At 38.9% G+C, this 23014-nt stretch overlaps 1 protein-coding gene across 1 annotated transcript in view; it reads right to left on the bottom strand.

Annotated features, from left to right (window-relative positions):
- Positions 1 to 22139, bottom strand: part of LOC132128921 (synaptotagmin-2-like) — a 43240-nt gene extending 21101 nt beyond the window's left edge. The window contains exon 1 of the mRNA XM_059540324.1: positions 21953 to 22139. The gene's annotated coding sequence lies outside the window, so the exon portion shown is untranslated. The remainder of the gene's footprint in view (positions 1 to 21952) is intronic.
- Positions 22140 to 23014: the final 875 nt, after the last annotated feature.

The following is a 23014-nucleotide window of genomic DNA, read 5'->3' as shown; positions in this document are numbered from 1 at the left end:
TGGAAGTATGCGTCTTTGAGATCTATTGTGACAAACCAGTCCTCGGACCTGATCTGAGCTACAACATGCTTGATTGTGAGCATTCTGAACTTCAATCTCATAACTGAATGATTTAAGACCCTCAAGTCTATAATCGGACGCAACCCCCCATCCTTCTTTGGAACTATGAAATACCGGCTGTAAAATCCGGACTCCCTGTCCTGAGGAGGGACCACCTCGATGGCCTCCTTCTCTAATAGGGTTTTCACTTCCTGTTCCATAACCAGACCCTGCCTGGGGCTGACTATAGTCGGGATGACCCTGTTGAATATTGGCGGCGTGGTGCTGAACTGAATCCGGTAGCCTTTTTCTACTATGTGCAGGACCCATCGAGATACATTTGGCAGTAGTTTCCACGCTGCTAAATAATAATCTAAATAATCTCTCGAGACTGACTTCTGGTGTAAGAGGCCCCCGCAGGGGCGGCGAGTGTCTCAGCCCCGCTACGCGCACGGGCGGAGGATACTGAGACCGATGCTTGCTGGGGACAGCTGAGCCCTGGAACACTGGCAGGGTTGGCAGACTGACCCCCAGAGGGCGCTGAGGCGAGACGAGCACCGTGTACTGCGGTGTGTACCGCTCTACCCCAGCAGAGGCTTCCCTGAGGCTCTCCCTCCCAGATGCCCCGAGGGAGCGACAAGGGAGGAACTTATGGAACGCCACCGCTTGTTTGCGGGCCTCCTGAAACCTGTCGACGACAGAATTGACTGCATCGCCGAACAGGCCAGTAGGCTGAATTGGGGCATCCATGAGGTAGACCCATAAGTGCCTCTCCGCGGCCACCATAGCAGCCATGGACCGCCCAATCGCTCGGGCAGTCTCCTTGGTGGCGCGGAGGGAGAGATCAGCGGTCCTTCTTAGCTCTGAAATATCATGGGACTTGATCTCCTCTCCCTCGTCTAGCTCTTTAAGCAGGTTGGATTGGTACGCCTGTAACACCTCCATGGTGTGCAGACACGCACCAGCCTGACCTGCAGCCAGGGGACAGATAGCTCGCGAGCATCTGTTCCACCCGGGGCATCGCTCTATAACCGTGCTCTCCCATCCCCACCACATTTCCATAATAATCAGATGAGGGGATGTAGAGGCGGGCCGAGAATGGGCATTTCCAGGACCTGGCGATCTCTTCATGCAGGTCGGGAAAGAATGGAAGGCCCTGGCTGGGAGGTGGCTGACTCGCGCGCAGGAAGCGTTCATCGAGCTTGCTTCGCTGCGGTTCGGTTGTCTTTTCGGCGGGCCAATCAATACTTAACTTGGCCACCACTCGAGTAACCACCTCCAAGAGCTCCTCATATTGTGGCGAGTGGGGTGGCGAATCCCTGTCGACCGACTCCACATCAACCTCCTCGGAGGAAGAGAGGCGGAGCGTCAACCCCTCTCCCTGAGTGGAAGGAACCGCAGAGCGTGCTTCTGACTCTAGGGATTGGGTGCCGGATCTGGGGGAAGTGGAAGGAGATAGGGACTGGCCCGTCTCCATTCCCTCCACCGAATCCACTTGCGAACCCCACGAGTGCAGCCGCCGTTCTGCCTCGGCAGAAGCGGGACCAGCACCGCGGGGAACGCTGGCGAAGGCCCCCTCCTCGAACAGGGCCCTCCGGGAACGAAGCAGCCACACCGACATTCGCTCACAGTGCGGACAGTCTGCCCCCTCGAGAGCCGACTCAGCGTCATTCGCTCCCAGGCAAACAACGCATAAGCTGTGTGTATCCCCACCCGTTATATATCGCGGGCAGGGAGGAACACACAACCTATAACGCGATTTGGAATCGCCATCAGAATGCTTTACTATCGCCTTGCTCTTTGGCATGTCTAGGAGCTCTAACTGGACAGACAACAGTAAATAAGACTCACAAGACAAACAAGAGACATTCACACACAGAGCGCTTGCTGAAAGACGAGAAGCTGACGCCAGCTGCGCGGCATGTGCTTTTATAGCTTCCTGGTCGCTTACGTCACCCCGCCTGTGATGTCACGCTCTTCCATTGGCAAAATCACCTCTTTTTATTTGAGCAAATAATATCAGCACAATAACTCCATGTCCCTGAACTGATTTTAAAAAAAGCCTATGCAGTGTGATTCAGTTTCATTATACACATCTGACATATTTACAGAGTGACTCAGGGTCTGGATAATTTTCAAGAATTAACAAATCCTGACAAATAATGCACTTGTTTGAACAGCTTGCAACCAGCCCAGAGCTGTCCTTTTAAATGATATTACTAATTCATGGTGGAAAAAACAAGACCTGTGATCTAAGGAAATTGGTTGACTAAACGATCCCAAGTTAATTTCAACTGGCTTACAGTCGAATGAGTGTAGTAAAATGATGGAGATGCTCCAAATGGAAAATTATTGTAGCTAATTCTCTAAAAGATGGGAAGTTAATAAACAAAGAAGTTAGAGCTTGAGAAAAACAATTGTTTAACGTTTGAGGACTGATCATTTTATTATGAACACATAATAGCATTCATTGCTTTGTATGTGATTCCATAATGCCTTTGTTTATATGATTTTCATTTTGAAGCTGTGCCTTTCTGAATAAGTTATTTAGCTTCAGGTACATGCAAATATTCATGTAAGTTATTTGGATAATTACAGATAGTATCAGGCCGTATTAACACATTCATTGTCTAAATCAGACCCTAATGAGAATGTGATGCAACATTTGCCTTATCCTCTCCCTCGCCTTTTCTCTGGAGCTTCTTGTGTGCGTTTAACACGGTGATATAATCACTGGACTCACTGCACTTAAGACTGATGCCTCTGTTTACACTGAGGGAGATAGAGATGTGCGGCAGTGGAAGAGAAGCTTGTGTCCACGTCTTTGCTCAGGGGTGACCACATACTGCTCAGAGGACAACAGACACTTTGCTTTTTATGAGACACATTATCTCCACTGCACTCACACCGATTTTAAGGCTCTCAAAGACACTCCTGCTGTTTTATCTGTGTGACTGCCAGAGCACATATTGTAAACACAACAGAACAAATAAACAGATACAAATACAACAGAAGTCTGGCTCAGATAAAGCAGAATGTGATGATGTCTAAGAATCCGATGTAATCAGCAGAATGGATGTCTGTTTTGTCTTGCCAACAAACTCGCTGGCTATAACGGCACATTTGACTTGGAAAAAAGTTTTTGCAAACGCAAATAAACAGGATCAGGTCGAGTGATCTAGGAACAGAAGGAACAGAAATGGAACTGCTCCAAAGGATGCTTTTGGCAGATCGAATAAAACCTTTGGAGAGGCATCTAGATACTGTATGACTGCTGAGTTACATAAATATAATTGCTTCAGAGCATCTGCCAAACTTCTCTTGTTCAGTGTGGGAGAAATTTCTCTGAGCAAACCATCAAGAACATGTTCAGGTTATATGTCATCCCAGAATGAAACGAATTAAACGATACTCTGAAAATGAAGTCGTTAAGGTTTCTTTATTGCACTGTGATTTTAATTTCTCAATAATTAAACCCATTCCCCGTACCATTCTCATTATTGCCTTGCAATAAATAAATAAAAAACAATTTAAAAAAAAATCATAAAACAAAAGCAATATGCAAAAGTGTCAAATCGTTGTGACAAAGAGTTGTACAGCTTTTTTTTTAAATGTAAAAAGTAATGAAATGACTACATATATATATATATATATATATATATATATATATATATATATATATATATATATATATATATATATACAGTACAGACCAAAAGTTTGGACACACCTTCTCATTCAAAGAGTTTTCTTTATTTTCATGACTATGAAAATTGTAGAGTCACAAGGTGTGTCCAAACTTTTGGTCTGTATATATATATATAATAAAAAATACAAAAAACATCAACAACAGGATAAATCAACATTTTATCACAATGTGTTTTCAGATGTGCTTAATTGTGAAAAACTAAGTCTTATCATTATATGTCTTCTATTATGTAAATGGTCTTATTCAAACTGAGGTAAACGTATTCGTGATAGCAGGCAACACGAAGCACCAAAGCTGTAGGTCCTGCCAAACGTTTGGCTGAACAGAAACTATCTATCTGGAGAGAGAGTGGGTGGCCTCTACAGCTCACTGTGCATGGTGCACAATATTGCTCAAAACAACAAAATAATATATTTACAAACATTGTGTTGCGTGTGTCCTTGTGTGGATAAAATGGACTTGAATTCAATTTTACACCGTGTCTTGTATTAAAGATCGAATTGATTTTAGTACCTCCAAAACGTGTCAGTGTTACAGCCATTTTAATTGCATCTTCAATCTTGCAATTATGTTTGCATAATAATGCTTGTATCAGTGCCAGTGTGGCTTCATTAAATATTAGCCAAGCTCAATCTTCACATATACTGACAGGATCACTTACCAGGAAAAATGGATTCTTATTACACACACACACACACACACACACACACACACACACACACACACACACGCACACGCACACACACACACACACACACACGCACACGCACACGCACACGCACACACACACACACACACGCACACGCACACGCACACACACACACACACACACACACACGCACACGCACACGCACACGCACACACACACACACACACACACTTTTCGTATCAACTTATTTGAAAACCTTTAGAAACTTGAACTATAAATACATACAGAAACAGTTCATATTAAAGCTCATGAATTGAACTGTGCCACAGTATTTAAATGTTTTACCTGATAACTCTGAAGCTGCTACCTCAGCCTATTCTGGCTCATAACCTTGGGTGTGTATTGTTGACAAACTGCAGCTGTTCGACAAGTCCTCCAATGACAGATCATTTAAAACGACACAGTAAGATGACCAAGGCCTGCTGGACTCTCTAACCTTCACAGCTAGCCTCCAATTCCCTTTAAACAGCTGTTTGCTACTTTATCCCTGGCGTGAGAATATGCTCACCCCATCTCAGGCCCACAGCTGTGACAAAACTGAGCATAATAATAGAGTTACGGTGGTCGTACATTATCTAACTGCATTTTTTCTGCTTTATGGTGGGAATAATTCAAGCTGCTGCTTCTGTGACGAGTGTACAGACTCAGTGAAGTGAGAAATTAAAGACGCTGACCGGTGACGCTGTGGCTCAGGGGGATAAATCCACTGGAATGGTTGGGTCAGCTCGTAATGCTTGACTGAGGACCAGCCACGAATTTTGCCTTTTTATTGCTGTCTTACAGAGGGATGACATTGGGTGATATTTTTTCTACAGTGGGATTGCAGATAAAAGAGAGAAAACCTGTTAGTTTAACAGTAAGTTCCCATACTATATACAGGGAAAAACTGTAAAAGGTCTAACCAGACATTCCATGTAATTTTTACAGTAAAATGATGTTAATTGTACAGTTTTAAGAACAAAAAAACATATAATCTACAGTCAAAATCTGTAAACTGATATTCCCAGTATTCCCACGTGACACTCCACATTTGAAAGTGTTTAGTTTAAATAATCAAGTTTCTGAATAATTTTTGTAATCACTTATGTACATTTGGATTTTATGTTATATTTTCTGTAGTTTAATGAATGTTTATGGCATTGTAAAGTGTCAAATATAATATAATATAATATAATATAATATAATATAATATAATATAATATAATATAATATAATATAATATAATATAATATAATATAATATAATATAATATAATATAATATAATATAATATAATATAAACCATGTGTCTTGTGTCCTGATGTCAGACTGAGAAAAATGAACAAAAAAGGAAATTTTTTGATTTACAATCATAAGAATCCTAAATTTAAAATCTTACCCTGAAGACAAGAGACTCTCCTATTTCTCACATTTTCATTTGATGACTAAAAACATCTTCTAGAGCATGTATCACAGTTCCTGGATCACGTGCAGGATAACGAGGTGCTCTATCACAGCAGAGATCTTGAACAAAGATGAAGATTGTGCATTCTGTGTGTGTGTGTGTGTGTCTGTGTGGGATTCAGAGCAGTGGAATCAGCACCCTTCTGACCTGCGGCTCTTCCCAGACTCTGCCTCCATCCGCCTCCTCTCGCTCAAAGAGCAGTAGCTGGCCCTAATTAAATTGTTTTAATGAATGAGCATCACAAGCCATCACAAGACTCCAGCTGACAAACTTCAACTTTAGTTCAACTCATAAATCACTCAAACGATTGCATCCTGGGTTACTGATAGGACAGATATAATCAATGTTTGATGGTATGAAATCATTTAATATTATGATTCTGTCCAGATGAGTATTAGGAAGGTGAAGTGCTGACAGTGAAATGGTTAATTTCATGCTGTGTCCACTGTGAGACTTTTTCTATTCAGTTACTCAGATATTGGTACAATGCTCTACATGGAGAGATATTTTTTGCATAATTCCAAACAAATAGATTCTGATCCACAAAAAAATTTAAAATGATAAATAAATAAATAAATAAACATATTGACAAATAATGAGATCCACAAATAAATCTAAGAGTTTTACAAACATGAATTAAATTCACAAATAAATAAAATGAGATTTGCCAATAAAAAACATATTCACAAATATCTTTTTAGGTTACAAACACAAATTTGCTCGGCCTTCATTTATGAATGGCTTTCTGTGCATTTGTGGATTTTGAAAAATTTCGAGCATCAAAACATGCGGACAATCCACAAATAGGTAGAACTCAAGCCAATCAGATAACAGCCGCATTTAGCTGACCAATCGTAGCACATTCTCATTTAAGGCAAGGCAAGGCAAGTTTATTTATATAGCGCATTTCATAAACAATGGTAATTCAAAGTGCTTTACATAAATGAAAGTAAAATAATAACAAAAATAAAACAAGCAATTTTAAAACTTTGGAAATGATTAAAAAAATTGTCTTATTTAAAATGAATTTAAAACAGTTAGAAATAGAAAATGATTTTACATAAAATACAGCAAATACGTAAAATACAGTGAAATCAGTTCGGACATTGCACAGTGCTCATTCAATAAATGCACAGCTAAATAGATGAGTTTTGAGTCTAGATTTAAGTCTAGACCAATGTTTTAGCACATCTGATCTCTTCTGGAAGCTGATTCCAACTGTGGGTGGCATAGTAATTAAACGCGGACTCCCCTGGTTTTGTGTGAACCCTTGGTATTTCTAACTGACTCGATCCTAATGAACTGAGTGGTCTGTTAGGTTTATATTCAGTGAACATATCTGCAATATATTTTGGTCCTAGGTCATTTCGTTATTTATAAACAAGTAAAAGTACTTTATCAATCCTAAATGTAACTAGAAGCAAGTGTAAGGACCTGAGGACTGTTGTGATATACGCTCAGATTTTCTGGTTCCAGTCAGAATCCTGGCAGCAGCGTTCTGGATGAGCTGCAGCTGTCTAATGGTCTTTTTGGGAAGGCCGGTGAGGAGCCCATTACAATAGTCCACCCTGCTGTTGATAAAGGCATGAACAAGTCTCTCCAAGTCTTGGCTGGAAACAAAACATTGATTCTTTCAATGTTTTTTAAATGATAGTATGCTGATTTAGTTACTGCTTTGACATGACTACTGAAACTAAGGTCTGTCTCCAGAATCACACCAAGATTCCTGACTTGATTTTTAGTTGTTTGACCTCTAGAGTCAAGGCATGCATTCACCTTGAAAACTTATCTTTGTTTCCAAATGCAATAACTTCAACGTTTTTTCCTTGTTTAACTGAAGAAAGTTCTGGCACATCCAACTATTAATTTCAACAATGCATTGGCAGAGGGAGTCAATTGGGCTGTAGTCATTTGGAGATAAGGCTAGGTAAATCTGGGTATCATCAGCATAGCTGTGATAGGCAATTTGGTTCTTTCTCATTATTTGACTTAGTGGAAGCATATACAGGCTAAACAAGAGCGGTGCAAGAATTGAGCCTTGTCATATCATGGACGTCCACTTAGACTTATTGCTCTCCTAGACTCACATAATAACCTCTCCCTTCTAAGTATGACCTGAACCATTTGAATACCATCCCAGAAAGCCCGACCCAGTTTTCCAGTCTCTCTAGTAGTATGTTCTGATCGACAGTGTCAAACGCAGCACTGAGATCTAGCAATACCAGCACCAATATTTTAAGGGGCAGCTGTGGCCTAATGGTTAGAGACTTGGACTTGTAACCTAAAAGTTGCAGGTTCGAGTCTAGGTGCTGGCAGGAGTTGTAGGTGGGGGGGGAGTGAATGAAAAGTGCTCTCTTCCACCCTCTTAAGTGCCCTTGAGCAAGGCACTGAACCCTCAGTTGCTCCCTGAGTGCTGGATCTATATCTGCCCACTGTTTCGGGTGTGTGTGCACTTGGATGGGTTAATTGCAGTGCACCAGTTCTGAGTATGGGTTACCATACCTGGCAAATGTCATGACTTTCACATTATTTATTTTTGGGGGAGTCATGGCCTAGTGGTTAGAGAGTTTGACTCCTATCCCTAGGGTTCTGGGTTTGAATCTTGGGCCGTCAATACCACGACTTAGGTGCCCTTGAGCAAGACATTGAACCCCCAACTGCTCCCCGGGCGCCGCAGCATAAATGGCTGCCCACTGCTCTGGGTGTGTGTTCACAGTGTGTGTGTGTGTTAACTGCTCTGTGTGTGTGCACTGTGGATGGGTTAAATACAGAGCACAAATTCTGAGTATGGGTCACCATACTTGGCTGAATGTCACGTCACTTTCACTTTTTTTCACTTTCACTTTTGCCAGAGTCACAATTTAAGCGAATACCATTTATTATCTAAATGAGTGCTGTCTCTGTGCTATGATGCGGTCGGAAACCAGATTTAAAATTGTCCAGGTGTCCATTTGAGTTTAATTATTTATTCAGCTGATTAAAAACTACCTTTTCTATAATTTTGCCTATAAAAGGAAGATTAGATATTGGTCTATAATTGCTCAAAATGGTGTTATCAAGATTGCTCTTTTTCCGGAGGGGCTTAACAACTGCTGTTTTCAGGGAGTTTGGAAATGTCCCAGAAAGAAGTGAGGCATTTACTACTTCTAATAGATCTGCTTCTAAACTGTTAAGCACACTTTTGAAAAAAGATGGTGTGTCAAGATAGCAGGTTGACGATTTTAGGTGCTGCACTATGTCTTCCAAAATTTTGCTATCAATTTCTTCAAAAATAGACATAGTGTCTTTTTGTTTTGCGGCTGAATCTGTCTGACCTCTGTATTACTTGATATTAATCTTCTCAGAAAAGAAGGAAGCAAACTCATTGCATTTGCAGTCTGAGAGCATTTCAGTGGGAATCTGACTTGGGGGGTTTGTCAGTCTCTCAACAGTGGAAAAAAAGAGTATGAGTGTTATTTAAATTACTGTTTATAAGGTTTGAGAAGAAATTCTGTCTAGCTGTGGCTAGTTTCACATTAAAAGCATGAAGGCTGTCTTTATAGATGCTATAGTGAATTTCAAGTTTCGTCTTCCGCCACATATACGCTCAGCTTTTCTGCATTGTCTTTTCAAAGTCTGAACTGCTGTTGATCTTCTCCAAAAACTGATTTCTGTCTGTTTGTTTTCTTACTGACTATTATTGGAGCAATATCATCAATAACATTCTTAACTTTTGAGTTAAAGGAATCAAGGAGAAGATCAACAGAGTCTGCAGAAATGCTTGGTGTTAAAGATATAGCCTCCATAAATAGCACACTAGTGTTCTCGTTGATGCATCTTCTTCTGACAGAGACAGATCTAGATTCAGTGGTAGCAGAGATCAATATATCAAAGAAAATACAGAAGTGATCAGATAGTGCTACGTCCTTAATAACAATGGATGAAATGTTTAGACCTTTACTGATGATTAGATCCACAGTGTGTCCACCTTTGTGTGTGGGTCCATGCACATGCTGAGTCAAGTCAAAAGTGTTTAGAACCGTTATCATTTCTTTTGTAGTTTTGATTTCTGCATTGTCTATGTGAATATTAAAATCCGCTGCAATAGCAAAACAGTCAAACTCTGAGGAAATCATTGATAACATTTCTGTGACCTCTTCAACAAAGGCTGGAGAGTATTTTGGAGGCCTGTAAATAATAATAAACGGAATGCGTGGAGCACCTTTCAGCACAATCCCTAGATATTCAAAAGACAAGTAATGACCAAATGACACTTGCTTGCATTGATAGACATCTTTAAATAGAGCAGCTACACCTCCACCTCTCCTAACAGTCCTGCAGACACTCATGAAAGTAAAGTAAGGAGGGGCTGCTTCGTTGAGGACTGTTGCACTGCAGCTGTCTTCTAGCCAAGTTCATTTAGACACATAAAATCCAGATTGTTTGTGGTTATAAATTCACTGATTAGAAATTATTTATATTTCAGCGAGCAAATGTTTAAACATGCTAACTTGATGGCTGTGCTTTGTGTCTTTACATCAATCTTAGTTTGATGCATAATAGGCCGCAGATTAGATGAGTTTGCCCTTCAGCTTGAGAAGGACTTAAGACTTTCTAGCACGTGATTAAACTGAAATAGAGAAAGCTACAGGCACACTGTAGATGGATTTAAGATGGATATGAACAGCAATGTGGATCTAGCAAAGTATAAAATATTATAAATAATATTTTCAAACGTTAATTAAAAGTATTAAGAAGTTATTACATTGTTTGAGGAGAAAAAAAGTAGTTTTTTTTTTAATGCGTTGCAGGTGTGTTAAATAGAAATGCATATAAATGTAAGATAAGAGATATTCATTGGTTAAAACATTAAATAACTCAAACAATATTTCATATGAATCAGATTTACTAGTTTTTGGTTAACAGCATTCAAAGTAAATGCACAGTTTTTATTATACATGTATACTCACAAATACCCAGTACATTTAGTTTTGGATCTGATTCTTTTTATTTTTCATTATGTAATTTTTTTTTTTTTTATCTCTTTACAGTTATGTTAAATTGTGGATTATAATCTATTTATTTGTATTTATGCAACAAATCTCCATATTTCTAGGTGATTATATAAAGAGTCCAGAGACAGTCTGGTCTCACATGATTCATGTTACTCTTTCAGTGTAAAAAATAAGTGTGCTTAATGGTACTGCATGTGCACTTGTAGTAAAATAAAAGGCCATTTTAGTGTAGTTAAAAACAGTTAACTTTAATGACTTAAAGGTCCCGTTTTTTGTGCTTTTTTGAAGCTTTGATTGTGTTTACAGTGTGCAATAGGGTGTGTTAAAAAGGAAACAAGGAGGAGGGGCTAAAGGAGCACATGGCCGAGAAAAACAACAAGGCCATGTGCTGACACTACAAGAAACAAAACATAAAACAAAGATTTTTTTGCACAGCCATAACATCTAGTTAACAAAGCTAAACAGCGTTGCCCTTTGTGTAATAAGTTACAGAAACTGTTAAACGCACCAACTTAAATAATAAAATACACTTACCGGTTGTGGTCCATAAACAATGCCTTCTACAGACAAAGAGGGAACTGCTCTATCTTTCAAGAATAATCTTTGTGCGAATCCGGCATTAAACTGATTGAGATTGAGATTGAGGAAGCTGTCCTCAGCAAAATGTGCTGCACATAGTTTTACATGTGGATTATAATTTTTGGGAACTGAGTTAAACATAAATTTTAACCATTGATCTCTAAGTACAGTGTCCATGGGAAGCCCAAGCAAAGGTGATTGGACTCAGAGATGAAAATAACGGCGTTTCGCCGACATGACGACAAACACAAATGCAACTCTTCCTCCTTCTCCGCCGGAGCGGAACAAGACCACGCCCCCTTTTTGTGTATTCATGTGGGCGGAGGTTGGTCAAAAAACTTTCTGTTTCTGTTAAATAAAATATCTCGCTTGGCATTGAACTTTCAGCTTTAGAATTTTACAAATATTATTTATACTCTAACAACAACATTACACACTAACTAAAGTTTAAAACATGGGATCACGAAGAACGGGACCTTTAAGTACATACTTAAGTACACCTGTAAATGGTCTGCTTTGTAACAGCGTCAAATGAAAATATTTATTTTCAAGTACATTTATAATCAGTTTTAAGAATTTTTTGTTGCGCTTCAAAGCAGTACACTTATGGTGATGTGTTTACTAAGGCCCAATCCCAATTCTACCCCTTAGCCCTTCCCCTTTCCCGATTCTCTTTTGGTTGGAGGGGTAGTAGGCAGCTGCATATATGAAAATAAAACACCTAACCCAAAAAAAATTCTAACAAAAGGTTTCTCAGCTGATTTTTTTAGTATTATGTGTCCTTAATAACATACTAAAAGTTTACCAAAGTTTGACCACTAGAAAGGTGTAATTTTCAAGATGGTGTCCAAGATGGGCAGGGAGCCCTTAAAATATCTTAACTCCTTCATTATTTTACTTAGACAAGTAAACTTGGTGTCTAACCCCATGTTTTCTGGGTCTATGAATCCATTGGACTTGTCTAAATTGCACTGACATGATTACATACTTATGGAATACATGATTTTGTGAGAATACTGTAAGGTTTTATCAATTGTTTGGGGTGAAACAGAGATATAAACAATTTAGCCTATGTCATGTAACTCTTACTCAGTACCTGATTTTTTTTTTTTTGCTAAAACACAGACTTTACATTCAATGTAAAAGTTATTGCACCCAAAAGTAACTTAAATTGGAGTTGTATAACTTTGATCATAAACAACCCTGTATTAGCCAGAACAGAGGCCTGTGTGTGAAACCTCTAAAATGGTCACTCATTTCAATTTTAATAAGGTAATACATATGTAATGCATCCTCTATAGATGTTTTTGAGTATAAAGGTGGCATTATACTAAACCCAACAAAACTAAATTCACAATTTTCAGCAATTCAGAAGATGGTAGAAGAGAATACTGACATTTGATATTGCTTGACTCATTGAAATGTTGTTGACAGCACAGTGTATACCATTTTGCCCAAACAAAAACAGAAGGTCATTGCCGAAAAGGCTGGCTGTTCACAGAGTGCTGTATCAAAATATATTCATAGAAAGTTGACTGGAAGGAAAAAGTGTGGTAGGAAAAGGTGCACAAGCAACAGGGATGACTTCAGCCTTGGGAAGATTGTCAGGAAAAGCAGATTCAAGGACTTGGGAGAGCTTCACAAGGAGTGGACTGAAGCCGGGGTCAGCGCATCAGGAGTCATCATGCTCAGACACCTTCAAGAAAAGGGCTACAGCTGTCACATTCCTAAAACCAAGCCACTCCTGAGCCAGAAAAATAAAAACATCAGAAGCATTTCACCTGGGTTAAGGAGGAAAAGAACTGGACTGTTGCTTAGTGGTTCACAGTCTTCTTTTCAGATGAAAGTAAAGTTAGCATTTCATTTGGAAAACAAGGTCTGGAGTCTGGAGGAAGACTGGAGAGGCACAGAATCCAAAGTCCAGTGTGAAGTTTCTGAAGTCAGTGATGATTTGAGGGCCGTGACGTCTGCTGGTGTTGGTTCATTATGTTTTATCAAGTCCAAAGTCAATGCAGCCATCTACCAGGATATTTTGTAGCACTTTATTCCTCCATCTGCTAACAAGCTTAATGGCTGATTTAATTTTGTAGCAGGAATTTAGCACCTATGTCAGGGATCTAGGAGGGAGGACCCAATTGCAGTGTGAGGTAATAAGGTTTTATTGACAAAAAGACTGATACAAGAGGGTAGTGAAGTGAACAATAGATACCACAACAAGAAAACAGTAAACAGGAACAGCTAGGGGAGGCCACTGGGAAAGCTTCAGGAAACAACTGGCAGAGTACTTGGCAACAGAGGGGGCAGCAAAACCAGGATGATGGAGGAGACCACACAAGGCACCAAAGAGCAGAGCTCAGGCACTTGTTGACCACTGACTCTGAAACAGACCAAGTGCCAGGTAGGTAGAACCAGGGCAGGACACAAAGGGAAAGGTCAGGAACTCGAACACAAGACTAGACAGGACAAAGCTCCAAAAAAACACAAATTAAACTCAAGACAAGGTATAAGATATAAGCCAATGAACTAATAAAAGGTAAAGTAACAAAATAAGAAATTGCCAATTTATCCAACTTATAGAATAATCAAACAAAACCAAGAATCAAGACTAGAAAAATATTACAAATAAAAGCCAAACGCAAGAACAAACAAATTACTAAAATAAGGAGCAAGCCAAAAACATAGAACTACAAGGACTAGACAAGGGCACAAGAACAACCAGGCAAGGAGACACAGACACATATTCAGAGAGAGACAGAGGGGGTGAAAATGACCATGAACCAGCAAACACGAAAGGGTAAGGGGCACTATAAATAGGGAGGAAAATATATGAGGGACAGGTGAGCACAATAAGACTAACCAGGCTAACAAGAGGGTGTGTTAAAAATGAAACAAGGAGGAGGGGCTAAAGGAGCACATGGCCGAGAAAAACAACAAGTACAAACAGTACAAAACCCTGACAACCTACCCACCGTGCCAAAACCACTTCCAAGTGATTTGCTGACCATGATATTGCTGTGCTTGATTGGCCAGCCAACTCACCTGACCTGAACCTCACAGAGAATCTATGGGGTATTGTGAAGAGGAAGATAAGTAACATCTGAGATAAGTAACATATCTGTATTGATAAAAACAATACAGAGGAGCTGAAGGCCCCATCAAAGCAACCTGCAGTGCCACAGACAGTAATTGCAAAAGGAGCCCCAACCAAGTATTGAGTGCATAATTAAACCTACTTTGGAGATCTTAAACATTTCTGTTTTGTAATTTTTTTGGGGATTGATCTTTTTTGAGATACTTAAGCTTAAGTCATAATCATCAGAACTCAAACAAAAAACTCTTTAAATATTTCAGTTTGTGTGCAATGAATCTAGAATATAAAAAAGTTTGCTTTTTTAAATTAAATTACAAAAAATAAAGAACTTTTCCATATTCTATATATATATATATATTTTTACATGTACCTGTACTTAAGGGAAATTGTACATATTTTTCCCATAAATACGCTTTTAATCAATTGCTTTAATATATAATTGGACTTGTAATCACTTATCTATCATGCAAATATGCTAATTAGAATATAAACATGTATCAGGCACCAATATATCTGGTATAGGAGGAATACAAAGGAGTAAAGGTCATTTTAAGGACCTGGCGGCTGCCATTTTTAAAACGGGGCCTTTCTTGGAGTCAAACTTTGGTAAACTTTTAGTATGTTTTTAAGTACATTTGATACTACTGTAAACCACTGAGAAACGTTTTGTTAGGATTTTTTTGGGGTCAATACATATTTGCAGCTGACTATAGGGGTAAGAGTAAGGGCCAGATAGCCCTTCAAACAAAGATTTTTCAGGACCACACTTCAAAAGACACATAAATGTAAGCTTTTTTTTTGGCAAAAATAAAGATTTTAATGAAAAGTTATCATTTGTTTTATGTTACATTCAATTGTGAGTTCATATTAATGGTCATGTTACTCAAAGAAATGTTTGCAAAAAAATCGCTAATATTTGCTAACGTCATATCATTACAGACTGCATGATAGTGCCACAACATATGATCAGGGGGATAACTGCCCTAGACATTGATGGGGGCTAATCCCCCCAATAATTAGAAATCGCTAAACCATTTTCTCAAATATTGCCTATTCGAGAGGTAGAGAGAGAGAGAGAGAGAGAGAGAGAGAGAGAGAGAGAGAGAGAGAGAGAGATGGAAGTTGCGTGTATTCGCATCGGTGCGTTTATCTTTTTAGAGAGAGTTTACTTAAAAACAGCGATTGTATCCTCTTCAACGCTGGAAAATATAATGTAGGGATTCAGTATTTAAACACCAGCACACCAGTATATGTGTGTATTGTAAGTGCTAGACGACGAATGATGACGTGTGACGGCATAGTAGTTTGACCAACAACATGCAGGTATTGTACATAATCGACCAATCGTGGGGCTGTGTGTGAGAAAGTGAGATCTAGAACGATCAAAGCGATGCAAATATGCGCTTGTGTTTGTTTGTTTGTTCGTTCGATTGACTTGAAGCGTCGCTGCGCACAAATCCAAAAAAAACATGTTCACAATGCTTCAAGTCAAACGAACGAACAAACACTAAAGCGATTCGAAAGTATAAGGAGCCATCTGCTCTGCTCTTTATACTGCCCTACAAAGCAAAAAGGCAGTAACTACGCAGAGTGCAGAACTGAGAAAAATGACTTAAAAGTTATCCTGTCATCCAGCCTAAGTATTACTGTACAAACAACTACCATTTTTCTCCAAAACGACACACATTTCAGATAAGATGTTTTGTCACATAACAAAGGATGCCTTGAATGTCATGAAAATGACAATAACTATGTTAATGTTACTGCCTTTTTGCTTTGTAGGGCAGTATAGCTCTCATGAATGTTACACAACGATCAACCTGCACAGTGCAAATAGCCAAAACCTGGATATTTTAGGCAATATTAAAATCCTGGCTGGGACGTGTCCTGTACGAACGGCGCCTATGGTCACCCTACTTAGGGGAATATTTTCTCCCCTACCCCTTGACACTATGTTTCAAGTGACAAGGGGAAAGGGTAGGCAGAGGGGTAGAGGGAAGGGGAAGGGGTATAAAATATAATTGGGATTGGGCCTAAAGCACATTTATAAGTAATTGATTATAATTTTAACTGTAGTGCGTTAATCAGTATTTCATATATATTAATATACCAAACGTCATTATTGCAAATATATTTAAATACATTACATACAAGTTTCATTGTTAATGATATTAAATAATATTTTAGTTTACAATACATTCTAGTCTGTATATCAGCAGACCACTTTAACCATATTTCACCTACACAAAGTTAACTGCATTTAATATGTTTAAACTATATATTTTTTTCATTACTTACTCACAATAAAGCATGGGCGTACCTTAATGCTTAGTTAAAGTTAATATTTTTTTCTAACAAGTAGTCTTTTTTAAAGTAAGCTAAAGTGTACTTATTTGGTTCCACAGTATCTCACATGATCGCAATGTTTTTGGACTGAACTCTAATGCAAGCTATTTGTTCATTAACTACTCAAAATACCATTGTATACAGTAGCACCATCGCACCTTGATGATTGATATGTGCTATATAAATAAATTAGACTGAACCTGAAAACTGGAACTGAATAATCATACCTTGAGTGTTTTTTCTTACACACCTTGAGTGTTTTTCATACTAATCTAAAAAGGTGTTTCATTATCCAAGCACAGAGTTTATCGATATTACTCACTGAGACAAAATATTACAGTTATCATTATTTTTGTCTTGATTTCCAGTAAAAAAATCTAAACTATAGAAAGGCATTTTATTCTTCAGTTCTTACAGACACAATAAGTCAGTACTCACAGCACACAGTTGTCACACTATGAATGACTGATCATTACGGTGCACGTTCTGACACAAACTGCTGTCTGACGAATTAGCAGACATGACACCATAACCAATCACAAACTGAAAAATGAGTTGTTGTTGTTTTTCTCAGCATAAATTGAAGTCTTTTGGTATTGCTTAAAAAAAATTAACTATGGTAATAAACAAGAAGGAATTAGAGCTGGCATCAAGCAAATACAACAGAAACAGAAAGCTGAAGTCACACTGACTATCAGCAGAAACACAAATATCGATATCGGGAAACAAATATTTATAAACCGACAAAAAATTAAAAAATGTATGCAAACTATAACCATTCTGTACCATGACTGTCAAATGCAGGAAGTATGAGAAGAATCTAAACTGTAAGTCCCAAAGACACAGAGGAGCTTACTAAAAGATGCTGCAGCAAACCACATAATACAGGAACAGAAAGTTCTGCTGTCAAAAACAGGCCAACACTTCCTGTTCTCCACCAAGGGTGACTGCATTAACTCACCACGTTTTCATCTACAGCCTGTTACTGCTGATCAGAGCTCAGTAAGAGCATTCATTATGGCTGTCAAGCAATTACAAACTTTAATTGAATTAATTACATGACGTGCAGATTATTTAACTGAATTAATCACAATTAGTCACATATATCAAATTCGTTGGGAAAATCACACAAGTTATGTTAATTACATTAAACTATTATGGCAGATTAAATATTTTGTATTAAAAAGTGACATCTGAAACTGACCCATTAAGACAAAGTGTCGTGAAACCAGGATTATTTGAAATTATTATTACATTTATTATCAAAATTATCTGTGTATGCTAACAAAATGCTTATTCTTTTTTGTTTTTGTTTTCTTGTACACACACATTTCAGAATCAGATCTTGTCTTCAGGCATTTCATTACTGATGGTTAAATATTTCCACTGGAAAGCCATCTGATTGAGCTCGGTGAGATGAAAATGAGTGCTCCCCGCACATCCCAGCGGCTCCAGACCGCTCTGTTTGCCACTTAATGAGGGTTTTTGTGGCCCTTGGGCTGAGCTAGACGCACAAACACATGCGAGGGTGGTAACTATTCAAAAACTCTTGAGCTGTTTGAACTGCTCACATCATACTAAATCAGCTCTATGGAGATTATAACTGAAATGTCATAAATAACGAATTCATATCAGTGTATCAGTACATCTTCTCAAATCACCCTGGGTGGACTCTTTTAACATGTTTCACAGGCTTGTTTTAGCCTCAGTGCTTTATCCTCAGGGTAAAGCTGCCCTTCCTCATTATTTACGGATTGTATCTTTCAGTTTATTGTCACTTACATGGCTCTTCAATTAAGCATCTGCGTTTTTTTACTGAGGTTTAATAAGTTTTCACTGCTCCATGACAAACAGGCGAACAACCCCACCTTCTTTTCAGAGCTACAATTTTACTTTCACACTGGCTTTCAAATGTGTAAAGGTAAATTTTGATTTGAGGCTGATTAAAAAAGAATATTCTGTCATCATTTATGCTCCCTTGTGTCATTGCAAATTGATTTTTTTCTACTTCTGCGGAACACAGATAAGATTCTTTGGAAGAATTTCTCAGCTGTTTGTGTCTGTAGAATAAAAGCCAGTGGGGTCCATTGGTTTTTGTGTGTCACGTGACTTAATGTCATGATGTCACATTTGTCTATTCATTAAGTGATCATATTGCCTCAGAAAACTTTGATTTAACCACTGATTAAACCAATATACAAGTCTCTTATGTCCTTTTTGAAGCTTGGAAATTTTGGACCCCATTGACCAGTAATGTATGGGCAAAAACAGCTGAAAGACTCTTTAAAAGACTATTTAAAATGTCTCCTTCTGTGTTCTGCAGCAAGCAGAAAGTCATACAGGTTTAGAACAACACAAGGAGAGTGGATTTATTGGTGAACTAAGCCTGGTTGCAAAACACGACATTCGATTGTCTTTTCAGCAGGTCTGATAAATGTCAAGATGTTCAATGACTTATGGTTTGTTCTTGTAAACCTGTTATATGGATTCTGAAGACTGCTTTATTAGAAGTTTTTGTCCTTTGTGCAACTTCACAAAATCTGTTCACCATCTAACGGAGAGAGCAACTTGGGCATCCTGCTAAAACCCTTTTTTTTTTTTGATCCATAGGAGAAATAATTATACATGGCTTGAGTAAATAAGGAACGGATTTGTTGATGGAGTTTGAGACAGATCACTGTCACTACAGTGATGCTTTTCAAACTAATGAGCTATATTCTGAAAGAAAGAGGCATTTATCCTTATAAAAAATGGAATTCCTCAATGGAATTGTAAATTTTTTGTCTCTTGACCTCTCTATAAGACAATCCCACAGGGCAGGTTTTAAATATTGCTCCCCTGCCAATAAAGGCTATGATCCATTGTGGTACTGACCCTCACTTGTGTCTTATCTAGTATAATTCATAGCACAGAACCGTGATTCAAGACCAGATGGGAACGAGTGTCCATGATGATAAATGACACTAGCTCTTTGGTTTCTCTCAGATTTATTGTTGGTTGGCTGCTTACTGGGCAGATACTGTTTTGACTGTAATTATTTATTTAATTTAAATGATGAAACAGATTGTTTTAAATACATTAGTTGACAATAACTGGGCTGCTGACAGAAATTATAAAATATAAACTAAAGTTAGATTATTTTTTCTGTGTAAAAACCCCACAAATTTAAGGGAAAAAAATAAAAATTGTAAATGATATATAATATATTTTTATTACACAGTAAGATTAAATAGAGGATAACTGGAGATTAAAATCGAGAAAAGCATCTCACTATAGTAATCACAAGTCCCTTATGGCTGTTTCAGATTTCAAGAATCTCAAGAATTCTCGAATCTCAATATGAACTCAAATATTTATCTTCAAATTCATCAAAGACCACATTTTTGAAGATGTTCTATTCACATTAATTGGTTATCTCTAATCTAACCAAACTTAAACATTTATCATTTAATGCCTTATAATGTTTTTCTGTCATAATGTCTTATTGCTCCTAAGGAATCTGGGAGAAACATCTATGAGTGAAACAAAGTGTTCCTTGTCCTGCACCATCAGGTAATTATTCATCTAGATATCTTAGATGGTGGGTATGGTGTTGAAACCCCAATCCTTTGAATTTAAATGTCTCAAACACATATGAACATACGCACTTGTCAAAAGCACTCTGAAAAGAGCAAAAACAATCCAACAGCCTCAACATCTGAAACTGAGAGATCTGCTATAAAGCGCAAATGTCTGTACCACATTTTCGCCTTTTCTCTTATAAATCTGAGCTCAATGTCACATTGTACTGTAATCCAGTTCAGGTCCAAAGCCGTGATGACACAGCATTTGTCCTTGAAAATGTCCCTTCCTTGTGATCCCAAGTCCTCTGCAGGAGAATCCCAAGAGAGTTAGAAAAACACTTGCCAGAGAAAGAGAAAGAGAGAGAGAGAGAGAGAGAAAGAACATCTAAGGAAGTTCCCTTTTTATTTCAGCGTGTCCAATTGACATTTCCAGCATCCAATATTAGCACTAAATCAAGCATCTAGCAGAAACAAAACACATATACAGCAATCACTGTGACAGGACACACCAAACCAGATCTCATAGTAGGCTACTTAATGGAAAACAACCGGTGGATTGTTATAAATTTTCACTATGGAAATTTCTGAAGACTATAATGATGCTTGGCAATAGTATCGATTATCAAGATTTCTCTAAAGTGTTTTAGAGAAAGGTTGAAATCAACAACAAAGTGCACTGAAATGAAAGCAGACAGCAGGTATCCAGTTTCCCTCCTTTCTTTGCTCTACCGCAAAGCTGTTTTACTGCACTCCATTGTCTGTGGTCTCCCTCTGTGATCCGCTCTTATGGCAGCTGTACCAGCAAGCCTAAGCATATTGCCTTGCCACTGTTCGGTGATGGGGAGGAGGGTGTCGTTCTCATTGCCCCTCCGGAGGAAACATGGGAGCTGTCAGTGGGACCGAGCTCTGGATATACTCTCCAGGAAAAAACCGGCACCCATGCATGGATGAAGTAAACGCCCACCCGCTGACAGCTCGCGGCTGACTTTGCCCTTGCACACCTTACTGGTATCAGCTTCCTGTGATGGGTACCTGACTCCAGCCTCTGTGAGGTGTGAAAGAAAGCTGACCTGAGATCAGCGAGTAACCCATGAACTAAACTAACCGATAAAAACCGATACGCCAACTGGGACGAGCGCTAGGTGCTTGGGACACTGCAGCAATTCCCAATCAAACATCAGTTAAAACATCACTTTAGACACCAGTTTTCTTCAGACTCAACACACACACACACACACACACACACAAAAAGAGTTATCCAAGACTGACAAGTGTATGAATCACACTGCAGTTCTTTAGTATTCAGCGAGGCCAGTCTTGAACGGGCTTCCCTCTCCGCTGCAAGATTAAGTCATAAGCATCTAGTGCCCTGGACAATATTTCCAGCATCCAGTGCAGCATATCCCACCTTCCCATATACGGATCCCCCTCCCAATTTTGCAGCACCTTTGAGAAAAAACACGTTGAAAAGCTACACACCTGACTGCAGTGATCTGCTCCGTCCTAATCCTCAATGAGCATCTGGGCCATACACCAGTGAGGCACTTAGGGGTTAACGTTTCAGCGGCGTGCGAACATCTCCTGCTCGAGCTCTTCCATCAGCCCGAGAAACTGCAGTCATCCCCCCTCTTCACTCGTTACTGCAGCACTATACACACACACACACACACACACACTCCAGTGCAAACACACGAACACCCCTCCCCTCCTTCTGTGTGCTCTCTCCGCCACTTTCTCTCTCCCACATAGAACCCACCCCACCCCTTGAAATACGCACACACCCATTCACTCTCTCTCCATTTCTCCTTCCCCCACCCTTCCCATTCCATCCTCTTCCTAAGCTGCCTGATTGGAGATGCTGCTCACACAGCTCTGCATACATCCCCATTTATATTTTCACATTTATCCGTGTCTCGCGCTGTGGAGAAATCAGCTCGGATAAATATGAAACACTTCCTCTGCTGTCCCGATCAAACTCCATGACCTCAAAATACTCTGTTGTTTTTGCTGAAATGCTGCCTTTGTGATTATAAAATTCAATACTGAATACAATACAATACAGCTCTCTGGACAGAAGATGGAAATTGGAGCAGGTGACTGAATTTTTAAAGAGAGGGGCTGCAGAGGTTCTGCTGCTCACAGTATGTTGCAGCAGAGAGAATGAAATACAAAGAGGAAAACCTTAAAGTGAGGGCAGAAGAATAATGGTCAATTGATATGTAAGGGATAATGTAAATTCAGCTGGTCATTATGGCTAAATAAACTGTACATTATTCCAACTAAAACAAGCGATCTACAAATGATATGATACTTACACAGTACTTACATAGTAATACCCTAGATATAAGTAGCCTACTTCACAGTTCTGTGGAGATACTGTATATCTTACTATCCAGTAAACCAGTCACAAATAGATTTTACAACTCTTAGCCAGGCCTGTACTGTCCATGGTTTAGCTTTATTAAATCTAGCTAAAGAGCATTCCATATTAACTATATGTTGCATATTCAATAACCACAGTATTTATTCCAAATTTGTAAT

This window comes from Carassius carassius, chromosome 46, assembly GCF_963082965.1.
Source record: "Carassius carassius chromosome 46, fCarCar2.1, whole genome shotgun sequence".
Classification (NCBI taxonomy): Eukaryota; Metazoa; Chordata; class Actinopteri; order Cypriniformes; family Cyprinidae; genus Carassius; species Carassius carassius.
The sequence above is the reverse complement of the archived record's forward strand: the minus strand, read 5'-3'. Positions and strand labels throughout refer to the sequence as shown.